Below are 13,270 nucleotides of genomic sequence, written 5' to 3' on the forward strand. Positions count from 1 at the left end.
GTCTGTAAGCCACGGATTGTCTGGCGATTATACCGTTTTTTCCGCGTTTTATTTTATGAGAGTGGTAGTTGAAATGCGATGAAAGTGTCGTTAAAAACTGCGAAAAAGCTTTTTAAGGTTCATTAGGTGATACAACTTTCGACCAGTCAGTTTTAGTCACGCTAGCAAGGAAAATCTCTTTGTCAAGTATAACTCTGTAAAATGACGTGTTAGATATGACTGGGTGATTGCGCACGCGTTGAACGATAGGATAGTGATCGGTAATATCGGTGGTAATAATGCCAGCCTCAGGTGGAACTGTTAAGTTCGATAATGCGTGATCAATTAGGGTGCCATCAGCAATGTTAGGACAACGAGTAGGGAGAGAAATTAAACATTCATATCCAAAACTATGGAAGATGCTTAAATAACTAGAGGAATTAGATGAATTGGTGTCTATGAGGTTAATGTTGATATCGCCCATGATTATTCCGTTACAATTAGCGCATGATATTTTTTCCATGGTTTGATCAAGGGCACTACAGAAGTTAGTAACTAAGATGAAGGTGAGCGATAAATGCATCCAAACACTAAGTTCTTTTTGTCTATACTGAAGACGGGGGAATCAAATTCAACAAACACAGATTCACAGTTAGCGATATTCAACTCCAAGTCAGGCCATCGTTTATATGGAATGTCAGATGAGACAAATATAGCTGAACCGCCGTGATTACTCGTCTCTTTGTGAGAATACTCAGGTGCGTATGAGGTAAAGTAGAATAGGTCCTTGCCATTAATACTAAGCCAGGTTTCAGATACACATATCACTGAAAAGGCATCGTCAAATGTCGAAAACAGGTGCTGAAAATCGTCAAAATGCTTGTTGAGACTTCTAGCATTGAAGTGAATAATTGAATGGTAGTCGCGCGACATGAATTTATTCCGCGCAGATGTTGAGAGGTAAGAATCCGTGGTGAATGGTAATGACATTTTAGAATCGAGGCAGTTAGTTGAAAACAAAAAGGTCAGACTCATCCGCAATGCCACAAACACGGCTCTCATTAGTCTTTTTCGCCTTAATCTGACAATTGTCCGTCCACAAGTGCTTCCAGTTGTTCGCTTTTTTTTAGCACCAGTGCTTTAGAAAAGAGTACCTTATTTTGTGGTGTCAAGTGGTCATTGACAAATATGGGAAGGTTGTTATCATATTTTCCGATGTCATTCAGGCAGAGCCTTGCCTCTCGCGCCTTACTGATAAAATTGTTCTTTTTCGCTCGAGAACAGAACCGAGCAGATAAATGTTTCCTACCCTTATCTTTAGTAGAGACTAGATGAACAACATCGACATCAGAGAAAGTCACAAGGCATCCAATTTTCCCGCCCACTGTCTCCAAAACTGCAACAAAGTCCTCGCCCTGACTACAGGGGATACCGCTGATTGCTGTATTGTGCATGCGAGAGTACTGCTCGAGCTCGAAGACCCTCCGGGAAAGTGAACAGTTTTCCGTTTTCAGGGCTTTGTTTTCTGCCACAAGTGAGGCCTTTTCACTGTGCAGCTTGTCGACCGGATCACTTAGAAATTTTAGACTGGATTCAAGGATCTCCACGTGCTTCCTGAAAGCACCTGGATAGGAAGGCCTTGTATAGGTGATAATTATTTACTGGCAAACCTAATTATTGTTTGATTACTGATTGGATTGGGGTGGATTACGGTGGGTTAAGGCGAGGAGGAGGAGGGAAACGTTATTTGCTTTAATTTTTTAGAAATTAGCGGTGGCAGATGTGGTCGGCCATTTTCACGGTCTTCCCCATCTGCGAAGGGTCGACGCCCCTATTCCAGGGCACCACTGAGGGCCGCTACTCCGTGAGCGGGCCTGACTAGTCTATGCTGCACTTTCGGGTCGCTGCTGCAGAGCACCCTCTCCCGATGCTCCGCATTCGGGTCCTTTATTTGAAGGATTTGTTGATTGGGTTAAAGCGAACTAGTGCAGATTAATGTGAATTAAAGTGGATAAAAAATATGTATTAAGGAGGATTATGGTGGCCTAAGGTGCATTAAGGTTGCTTACCATGAATTATGGTAGATTATGGTCAATAACGGGGATTGAGGTTGATAAGGGTGACGAAACAGGATTAAAGTGGATAACGGTGGATTAAGGTGAATTACAGTAGGCTTCATTTAAAAGGATTTCGCCTTTGCGTCTCTTAGCCAATAGCTAAAAACACTTGGTCTTTTCCAATTTTTTTTTCGAGCCTCGGGTGGGCGGCATTTCCCAAATCAGGACAGACTAGAACGCCGGGGCGTGGTGCCATTCTCTCTATATGTTCCCACTGCATTTCGATAGAGACAAACAGACAAGTGAGAATCGAGTGTTTCAACGCATGTGTTTTTTGCGTGCCGTCCGCGCCAGGCTTAGGGGCCAGGGCGTACGGCTGTGTGTTTCGCGGGCCTTCTGCATGTTGGTGGCGGGCCTGTTTCGCCTTTGGCACAATTAGTTGCTTAAGGAGTTTCGGGCAGCCCTCGCCATCGTGCGATGCGCCTCACACTTGTTCTCCCGAGGCGAGACGTGCTCAGTGTACTCTCGTACGAGCTCTGCTTTCAGGTACAGCACGAACTTCTCCGCCGCTAGCGGTGCGCTTTTGTTCTGTTGCACAACGGGCGAGCTCGTCTAGCCATTCACTCAGACCGGCGATAAACACCTCTCGGGTATTCTTCCTCGTTACGATATTATATATTTTTGCTGAAGTACAGGGAATTTCTATACGCACTATTTTAACAAAAAAAAACCGTTTTCAAATAAAACGGTGGGCCCTTCGTAGACGTGCCCTCAGTGGTTGCGACCCTGGAATGATGAGTGATACGGGGGTAATCAGTCACTAAATAACAAAAATTCATTATTTCAGCCATAGACCTGTTTTTGGAGTGGGCTCATAGCAATAGCGAATTCTTAAACGAGCTCTCCGTACAAGACACATCAAGATTTGAATCTGGGAAAACGCCTTCACCCGCGAAACAGTTCAGCGACGAAATCTGCCTGTCAGAGCCCGCGAATTATGCCGCAGCCAACGAGGCGACGTTCTGCTTACGTCTCCCAGCAGCAGTAGCCAGAGTCCGAGCTCCTCGCGGTCATCGCACTCTGTCTTAACGCCTGCTACGTAGCACGCCTACGTACTCTGCTTGGTCGCGTCATACCATCTGGACCGAAATTTCCATTGCCAAGGCCGATGTGACGAAAACGGTTGACGTTAACATCACCGCGGCTCACTCGAGAGCATCCCCTTTAAGTTATATCGATATCGCACGACGTCATCGATCAAAATGCACAGGCTTCCTGCTATTCAGGAGGCGTGGCTGGCTGCCCAGTGCTAGGTGACGTAAGCAGATCGTCGCTTCGTGGAGCGCTGCTGTGCGCTCGCTGCAAGCTCCCTGTTTCGGCTTCACGCGCTCCGATAGCCGAATTGCGTCGTAAAGCTGTTCCGCCGGTAACCGCATTTTCCCAGATCCAAAAGTTCAGAAGGCTTGCACGGAAAGCGTGCAACGATTCCACAAATGCGATGTGCTCACTGCAAATAAAAGTTTTTAATTAGTTAGCGTAGTTTCGTTAATTAGCGACAAGTTACCACGTATAAACTGGGGACCCCGTGGTCGGCACCACTGATGACACCTCTCTGAAGGATCCGTCCTTTTATTAACGCGATAGCGTTAAGGAGCTCCTGTCGCAGAAAAGCCGGTGTCGTCGGCGTTGGCGTCCGCGGCGTTGACCATGAGCGATAAATCACGGCAGGCACTTCATAAATAAAAAGTAACTTCCAAAATGGGCTGGGTGGAAATCGAACCAGGGTCTCCGCAGTGTGAGACGGAGACGCTACCACTCAACCATGAGTTCGATGCTTCAAAGCGGTACAAAAGCGCTTCTAGTGAATGCGGTGTTGCCTTAGAAACGTTTCGTAGAAAGTTATACTGCGGTGTATATCGCTAATTATGAGCATGTAACTTACAGACGTCGCAGTTACACGAGTAGCGAAGTACGTTTCCACTACATTTCTTCTGCGCTTACCGCACACGCAGAGCCATCTTGCGGCAAACACAGAAGACCCCCTCCTCTCAATATACGGCGCTGCCCCGACAGCTGGCGCGCCACGCGCACATTGGGGCTGTGCGGGGACACGAGACCGGTGCCAGGCGCGTCGCGGCCCCGACTCCCTCTCCCCTGACGACGCTTCGCCGTGCTCCCACACGGGTTGCAGAATCAAGCGCCCTTCCTTTCTTTAGATTACTATCTATCTATCTCTCCACCCGTGCCGACACGTACTTTGGCTGGCGTAGATCGTTTCCCCCTCCGAGACACCGAGTTCTTTGGTTCGTTCCGTTTGCTCAGGCTCACGTTCCGTTGCCGCGCCGAACGCTGCGTTGCTCGACGCTCACCCCGTGATAGGTGGGCGCAAAGTCCGAAGTGATCGCTGCGCCGTAGCGCATTGTCTTACACCCCTTGGCGGGTCGACGGGAACGCTGTCGCGTTCCACTGTCTAAGGCGAAGCTTAAGCGTCCTCCAATTTTTTTTTCTAAATTGATATATTCTTAAATTTTACTTATAGTTTTCGTAGAAATACCAGGCACGCGTTAATTACTGTGGCTAGGGCCGAACCCATGTATAGCGAAAATACGTCCAAATCATTGTGAGATAAATATTTTACACGAGTATCGATCACGACGTTTCACTTGTTCCAAAAGAGAATAACTTGCTTGGTGCAAACTCGCTGCACTTTTGTTCCACTCTACTGCCTGATATAGACAAACGCCTTTATAACGAAATTCGCTATACAGGTCACTTCACTGTAAAGGACGCGCACGGGCAGCACTCACAATAGAGCTAAGAAACAATATTTTCATCGTTATACATCTAATTTCGTTGTAGAGGCACTCAAATGTAGTGCGCTGCACTAGAGCACAGCAACGGGCGGATTTTATTTTCTTTATTTTTACAACCAAGCTTTCAGGAACAGTAAATATATCGAGATAGCTCAAAGATTCGGTGGAATGGCTGTCTTAAATATCATTGAAGAACATGTTCCACTCTTATACTGCACTTCCGTTCCTGCACATTATCCCAATATAGTTTGTGTTCTTTAAAATTGAGGTATGTTTAGCAAAAAAATTAAATAATGGGGTTTTAAGTGCCAAACCCACTTTTTGATAATGAGGCACGCCGTAGTGGGAGACTATAGAAATTTAGACCACCTGCGGTTCTTTAACGTGCACCTAAAACTAAGTACCTGGGTGTTTTCGCATTTCGCCCCCGTAGAAATGCGGCCGCCGTGGCGTGGATTCGAACCCGCGACGTCGTGCTCAGCAGCCCAACACCAAAGCCACGTATCTTTAGCTCGAGTACTTCTTGTGGTAGGCGAGGATAACCAGCCACTACTGTTGATTTGTAAGGCGCACAGGCGGGAATTTCCGACGTTCTAGCGACCTGCGCGATCGGACTTTGTATCAGCGTCACCGTTGTCGAGTCGAGTGAGCCGACGCGCTTTTGGAGGTCCGACTGCCCGCGCTGCACTCCGCCGACCTTATATCCATCGCCTGACATCTCCCAGGCGAGGCTACCGAGCTGGGCTTGGCGTCACCCGCGGATAGCGTGCTTATGGCCGATTCGCCTGCTGCCTAATTTCCCAAATCACGGTTAACGATAACCGCGGCCACGCTGACCGAGGTTGGCCGCTTAACCGTCGTTTCTCCTGCTGAGTAACCAAGCTAACCGCGGTTAGCGATGTCGTTAGAGATGCCTTTGTCACTAGGGTATTATAATTGATAGCAACATAGGAAGAACCTCTTCCTATGTTCAGCACAGAAACGCTGAACCGAGGTTAGTAATACAAACGCACGGCATTGTTAAAGAGAGAAGAGTGTTATTCGCGCGTAAACCCGACTGCGATATAATGTTATTGAAGCTTTAAAATAAGGTTCGCTGCTACGTGCGAAACAAAGCCCTTGGTTTCTGAAAACGCTTATATATCCATAGTTTATAGCACTGCAGTTTACTGAAAAATTTAGGAAAACCTTGTGGTTTTGCTGTTGCCTAAACGACAGTCCTATCACGGCATACCTAAGGACGCGGCTCCAATAGCAGCCACCGCAGCCACGTGGTTGTTATTGTCTATTGATGTCCCATATGCGATTGGGTGTGGAGAACTGATCACCTATACTTGCGCACCACTTTCCTTGGCAAAGAAGTGCAGGCTGTAGAGGCAAATAGCGCGACTGCGACCGCGAAAGAATGTTGTCCCACAATTCCAGCAGTGTTGGCTGCGTCAGAAATAATACTATTATTAATTATTATAAAAACCATTGGTTCACTTTCTAGAGGTAGCAATATGAATATGGACAAACGATACATCTAGGGCATATTTATACTTTTATTACTCTGTACTTTGCAATGTCAAGTTTTTAAACATGGGAGAATGACGCACCTTTTTCGTGCACCTCAACGGCAAGATAGCGTCTCCATCTTCAGGTGAGCATTCGTCACCTTCTGGTTCTTCCGTCGTGTCGCCACGGAAGCTTGTGACGAACTTGGCGAACAAATGGCTGTCTAAAGGCCCGTTTATAGTCCGGCGTTATCGGCGCGCGGGCGAGCGTCGCTCGCGGTCAGTCACGCTACGTCGGTTGCGCTGCGTCAGCCGAAACGCCATCCCCTCTATACTTCAACGCGCGCGCTGTAGGCTGCTATCTTCGGGGCATGCGCAGAAGGTTCGCCAAGTCGCGCGCCGTCCGCAAAAGCCGTCTGCGGAGTTGTGTTGGCACCTTTTTCTTCGCGCGCAATGCATTGTGGTGCGAGAGTGCCGCCGACTTCGACGTGCCAATGGCTCCGGAGCCAAATCGGCGCCGGGCCCGTCGGGGCGCGTTGGAAGCCGCCGGATACGTTAGCTGCGCCGGTGCGCCCGACTATAGAGGTGTCGTTTTCGCCGACGTGACGTAGCGTGCGCGCGTGCGTTACGTCGGACTATAAACGGCCCTTAAGCTGAAGAAGCAAACGGTGTGCAACGTTTATGTTGCAACCACGCGTGACTATCAGGAGCTCAGCAACGTCGGCGTGCATAAAATAGTGAGTCAGCTGACCGGCGTGAGTCTTCGTTCCGTGAGTGGGATAAAAGCAGAGGCCCTTCGAGGTCCGCTGCTGCCTCCAAAGCGAAGAAGACCTGACGTCAGGAGTGGAAGAAGCACAGAGAAAGCTGGAAGGACAAGGATGCGCATGTACACCAGCTTCCAGCTTGGTGCAACTGAAATGCAATGGCTGTACCAGCAAGATCCTGAACGCGTCCTGCTTAAGAGCAAGCTTTATCAAGGGTGCAACTCCGATGCCGCCTATTCAAAGATATGTGAAACGCAAGAATACATTCCGGAATAACCCCTGGGCCGATGATACAAAACATGGTGTATCTGAGAGAGAAAGGTACGTTCTAGCGACCGTTCTTTTTTCAGCTTAGACCTCAATGTTACGAAAACTGCCGAAAATTACTCAGTCTGAAAAAAAAGAGAAAAACAGAAGCACGAAATTCACAAATTTGTAGCTCTACATCGAGAACACATATCCCAGTTCTGTCAAATGCATGGTAAAGAATCTAAAGCGGACAAAGTTGGTACATCAATTTATCTCATACGTGATTTCCTTATATTGTTCACAAGGGTTTAGCAAACCCTTACTCGCACATTAACGGTCTATTCGATAGCCATATATAAAAAGTCAGTATTGTGCGTTTTAGATCTTCTATCAGAAGCAATTCACAGAATTGTGGTATCGTTTTTCGTTCAATTATGTAAACTTGACAGTTCAATTTTCCGGGCTTCTGGGCTTTTCCACAATTTTCGTCATAAAATTGACGGCCGAAGCAGAAAATTAGCTAATAAGAGTCACAATTTCTTTTACAAGGAACAAACCCCTTCAAACTTCATGGAGTGGACGCAGAAAAAAAATACGATTCTCTACAACTACTAAGTACATGACTCCTGAGTATATGACGTCAGGATATTGGAATAAAGTCAGAGAGGAATACATTTGCGTTATAGCGACCCAGTTCTGCATACTCAGCAGAAAGTTTTCTTTGCAAAGTCCCAAGTGGAGCCTTTGTCCTTTCATTTAGGCACAGGCAGAGCCAGGTGAACGCTTCCGCGTTTCATACTGCGTCCCGGTAAGTGCAGATGGAAGAATCTTTTAAAGCGTCAAAGCCCCAAGCTGGGGTGTTCGCAGAGCCTGCAGCAACGTATACCTTCTGCGTGGCGGAACCCTGACACAGCGAATGGCTCGTGAGTGCGACACCTCGCACACAATAGTGTCAGCGCGTGATCTGCCGCACTTCTCTTTGCAGTGCCCAAACCTGGTGAAAGAGCAGAGATGTTGGCCGAATATTAGATGCATGTTCGTTGCACAATTGCGATGTCTCTGATGATTATCCAAGCTTGTGTGTTGTACAAATTTCATCTTAATTTGGCATCTAATCATTGCACGTATTTTATCGACATCACGAGGTTTGAATGATAAGCTTCAGCTTGGAGCCCGCAGTACAGCGCAGTAATATTGAGAACCGCCAGTAAATGCGCCACCACTCTGCTCATCTGCTGCTCTACAAACCTCTTGCATAGCTAAACAAAATTTAGCTTCACAGTCTTAGGCCACTTCTGGTCTTGTTAGGTATAGTACTGCAATCCTCTGGAGTGGTTCCACCTTTCGTTCCATTTGAGACTGTGCATCGCAGCCGTCACAGCCTTGAAGGCTTGAAGATGGTAATATGCGAAAACATGACATGGCCCACTGATCGAGAGGGCCGGCGTCTGTAGCAGCGAACCAGACCCCAAATTCTCATTGGCTGCGACGCCACTTCACGTGTGTGCCTCGATGGAGAGGAGGTGGCGGCAGGGCACACCTGTGCCGAACTGGCGCGGCAGGTGCTGCGTGAGGGGAGAAGGCATCGTCGCGACGCCACGTCACCCCCACTCTCGGAGGCCTCTCTTAGTCACCCATTCCGTGTCAGCGCAAACTTTTCCCTTGCGTTCCTGCGTTCTAACTTCACCTCGGTAATCGCTATAAAGAAACTAATGCGCAAAAGTCAGTTGTGAGTTTCGAAGCAACGACCCGCGCTCAGACCCCGAGTCTCTTACCTACTAGGCTAAACCAGCTGCTCCTAGATAACAGGCCTGCGCACCCTGCTTTATGACGACATACTACTTGCACCAAAATTTGTATCGCGAAGTTCGGCGTGACGAAAGCGGTGAAGAAAAATCCCCACGGCTCGTTCGGGGGCGTCTCCATCAGCTTGTATGACAGTTGGGCAAGGGAGAATGACGTCACGGAAATAAGTGCACAGGCCTCGCGCTATCTAGGAGGCGCTAGTCAAGCGTCTCGACGCGCTCGCTTGCCTGCCAAGATTTCATTACTCGAAGCACCACTCAGCGGTGTCCAATGGGACATCAATGCTTTCGAATTCACAGCTGAGAAAGACTGCTTCGGTGACTTCGGATTATTGTTGCTGACGTTGTTGCCGCGGAATAACTGTATGGCTCCTACCAACTAAATGTACCGGGCGGATGTCGTTCGAAGGCGTGTAGCCGAACAGCGCCGCGAACAGCAGAAGTCAGTGCACTGGCATGTGTAGCAGACGACGGGACGACAGCGCTCAAAGTTCAGCCGGTGATATCGCACTGCAGGTTTGAAGGCCTGACCTACCAGAAAACGCATTTTCTTTTGTCTGCTTTTCAGAGAGGTCGCCACTTGTACGAGTCCGGCCACGTTCGCGGTACCAGGTACTTTGTACAGTAGGAAACTAGCGCGAATTGCGATGCAACTGCACCCCACCAACAGAGCCCTGCACCGTAAGCTAAGACGTGGAGCTCCAGAATTTATATTCCAGATGGTATTTTGCTGTGCACGCTAACATTTTCGTATACTTAATTGTGTAAATAGGAGAAGCAGGCAGCCGATGTAAGGAAAATGTGTAAGATACGTAGCATTGGGTATGTATCGTGCGGCCTCTGGCTGTGTTCCGCTGGGTATGTTCCACAGGAGCCAACGGGTATTTGCTGCTCTGCACTGAACCTTTTCTGACGTCTACTTGGGTCACTGAAAGTGTCACAACATCGCACCTACACGGTGACGTTCCCGTGACGCGGTTTTTCTTGCAAATGAGGGTTGGAGTAAAACAAAATTAAACTATGGGGATTTACGTGCCAAAACCACTTTCTTATGAGGCACGCCGCAGCGGAGGACTCCGGAATTTTCGGCCAGCTTGGTTTCCTTACCGTGCACCGAAATCTAAGAACACGGGTGTTTTCGCATTTCGCCCCCACCGTAATGCGGCCGCCATGGCCGGGATTCAAACCCGCGACCTTGCGTTTAGCAGCCTAACACCATAGCCACTGGGCAGCCACGGCGGGTGAGGGTCGGAATCGACGTTGTGGTTTTCTCTACTCTCGAAAAGCGCGTTCTTGCGAAATATGACCTTCAATACGGCGTTTGAGCTCTTTAAAGGCACGCATAGAGGATATTGAGCTAAGAGGCCGTCGCTGCCACCGATGTGGTGGAAAAAGACTGCTCTAATTTTCTCATTAATCATACAATGACAAAGTGTTTTTCACAAGACTACAAAGTTTCCCAGGGTGACTGCAGTTGTCACGAGAGATGACATGTAGGCTTGCGCGTGCATTGTTGGGCTCCAATAGCGCTTGACCCTCGTCTTCGGTTTACCTTAGTGAGAACTCGGACACTACTTTGAAAACGCGCTGTGAATACAATCCTTCGTTTCTTGTCTATGTCATCGTCCTGGTGGAATTGCGCCGTGATTGTGACTCAGTTTTCGTATCATCCCTTGTTTAAATAAACTTTTTCTAAACTCGGTGGGATGAATAATACATTGACGAAGTGTTTGTCACAAGAGTATAAAGATTGCCAGGCTGTGCTGGTTGGGGATGATAACATGTAGGTTTGTACGCGTCATTTTTGGCTTCAACAGGAACCACGACCTATTTACATTTTTGTGTACGGTGGGAACGCATGCTTCTCTTATGCAGACGCAAGCTCCTGTGGAGTACCGCTCTGTCGACCGGAATGACCGGTTCTAGTGTGAGCTGTTGGGCCGCGCAACATTTACAATGAAGTGACGTGTATAACGAAGAGTTTCGGATGCCGCAAGCACTTTGTTACAAAGGCGTTCGACTGTATTACACTTGTTTGACACGAGTGGAACGAATACGTCGCGTCCCAGATAGCACGAGCAAAAGCACTTAAGTGCGTGCGCTCTAGCTTCCATTCGGCTACTAGAATTAATGACTTTCTCCCTCGCGTCTGGACGGGGAGCGTGTCGGTTTCTACCATTCTCGTCTCGTGGCAGCTAACGCTTTGCAGCACTGTGTTAAACTGCACCCCCACCTTCGGGGCAGCTTTCATTCCCCAGTCCTTTCCTCGCCGTGCGCTCCGAAGGTGCTGCGCGATATTGTACCACCTTCGGGTTTACACCAGGTTGTATCGTACCTTTCTGGAGTAAAAAAAGATTGACGACGATTACGACTCTCCCTAATTATGATGCGAAACCTTACGCGTGTTCATTTCGCGATGTATTGGCTGGCGTGGGCAATCTGTCTTGTGCGACACCTTGCAATCGCAGCAAAGTCTGGCGCCATTGCCTCGCTGGTCGAGATATCGCGAGAGGCAGTGCGCAGGTGAAGCGTGGGTGGGATTCCCAGAAGTCGCCGCAGACAGACCTCCGCTCATGCAACGCTTTGTTTCCTTATATGGTGTCGGTCGACGTGCTCTCCGCATGTCGTCGATGAACAGACGACCACGCACTAGTCTGGCGCCATCTCGTAGCCGAGCCAGACTCTCGCCATGTCCCCCTCCTCCGCTTTCCTCCTCCCGCTCTCTTCGCTATCGCCGTTTCTCATGCCCTGCTGCTCTCCGAGTTCGCTCTTTCATTCTTCGATGTGCTCGTTTGCTCGGTTACCCTGACGGCGAAAGTCAACGCAGGAGCAGGAACCTAGGAGCTGCGCTCCGAAATTATGAAAAAAATTTACCAGCGCTTCCACTCTGTGGGGAAAGACGAGCAGCGAAGATGTGGTGTGCTTTACCTCAATCGAGCCATCTATGCATATATAGGTATTATTATTATTATTATTATTATTATTATTATTATTATTATTATTGGACACAGAAGACGAATGAATCTTTTGACTGTGCAATAATTTAATCGTATTCTTTTATTAGGTAGACACGTGTGCAAGTACCACCGCATAGCAAACGGGAATTCCAAAATATGTACAAATTCACTGTTGTTACGTTTCGCCTACGACGCGCGGTGTAGCCTGCGCGGATGCAACGGACGCCGGGGCTTCGTTCAAAGCGGCGGACATTTTGGCCCGTTCGGAGCGGCCGCGACGCATCCCCGCCGAGCGCGTCCCGGCATGTTCAGTGCCACGTGTCTTTGTGTGTGCGTGCGTGTGTGTGTGCCCACGCTTGTCAAAGCGCGGCAGCCGGGAAGAGGAGCTCCCCAAGTGTGAAGCAAGGAGGTCTGACCGGCGCCGGCCCGGCTGATGCGTCACTACACTCGTCTCTACATGTCTCTCAGTCCGTCCATGCCTCGCTGTCACGTGGTGTCGTCCCGTGACCTTCCTTCTTGCCCGCGACGCCAAGAGTATAAAAGCAGCTGCCCCCGGACGCCAAGAGAGAGGCTCCGAATTCTTCCGTCGAGAAGCGTGCTCTCCCGTCTCTCCACTTCGGTCGACCTGACCGGCCGCTCTTTTGCGATGCTAGAATAAACAAGTTGTTCTGTTAGCAGTCGACTAATGCTTTGACGGGACATTCGGATGCTTCCAGTGTGTCCCAGGCCGCCAAGCCAACGCTACCCTTGGGGCTTGCGACCCATTTGCGACAACGGGCGCCAGCGGTCCGATTGCAATAACGGGTGTCAGCACTGCGGTTCCAACAGCTGGTGGCAGCGCTGAGATCCCAATAACCGGTGCCATCAGTGAGGTTCAAACAGCTGGTTGCCAGCGGTGAGATCGCGACAACGGAGGCCAGCAGCGAAGATATGCGGTTGACTGTATGCTGAGCAGCACAACGACCATCCGGGAGCAGTGCAACGAGCCCTGTGTGATGACTGGTTGCCTGCAGAGGAACGACTGCGCTGAATTCTTGGCTGCGAGGTTTGGTGAATGCGGGACTTCCTTCTTCTGAGTTTTGCCAGGCTTTTGTTAGTGTCAGAAACGGAGCTGGTAATTGTGGTTGTCGTTGCTGCCGGGTTAGTTTGC

The sequence above is a fragment of the Dermacentor albipictus genome, chromosome 9 (genome assembly GCF_038994185.2).
Source record: "Dermacentor albipictus isolate Rhodes 1998 colony chromosome 9, USDA_Dalb.pri_finalv2, whole genome shotgun sequence".
In the NCBI taxonomy this organism is placed as follows: Eukaryota; Metazoa; Arthropoda; class Arachnida; order Ixodida; family Ixodidae; genus Dermacentor; species Dermacentor albipictus.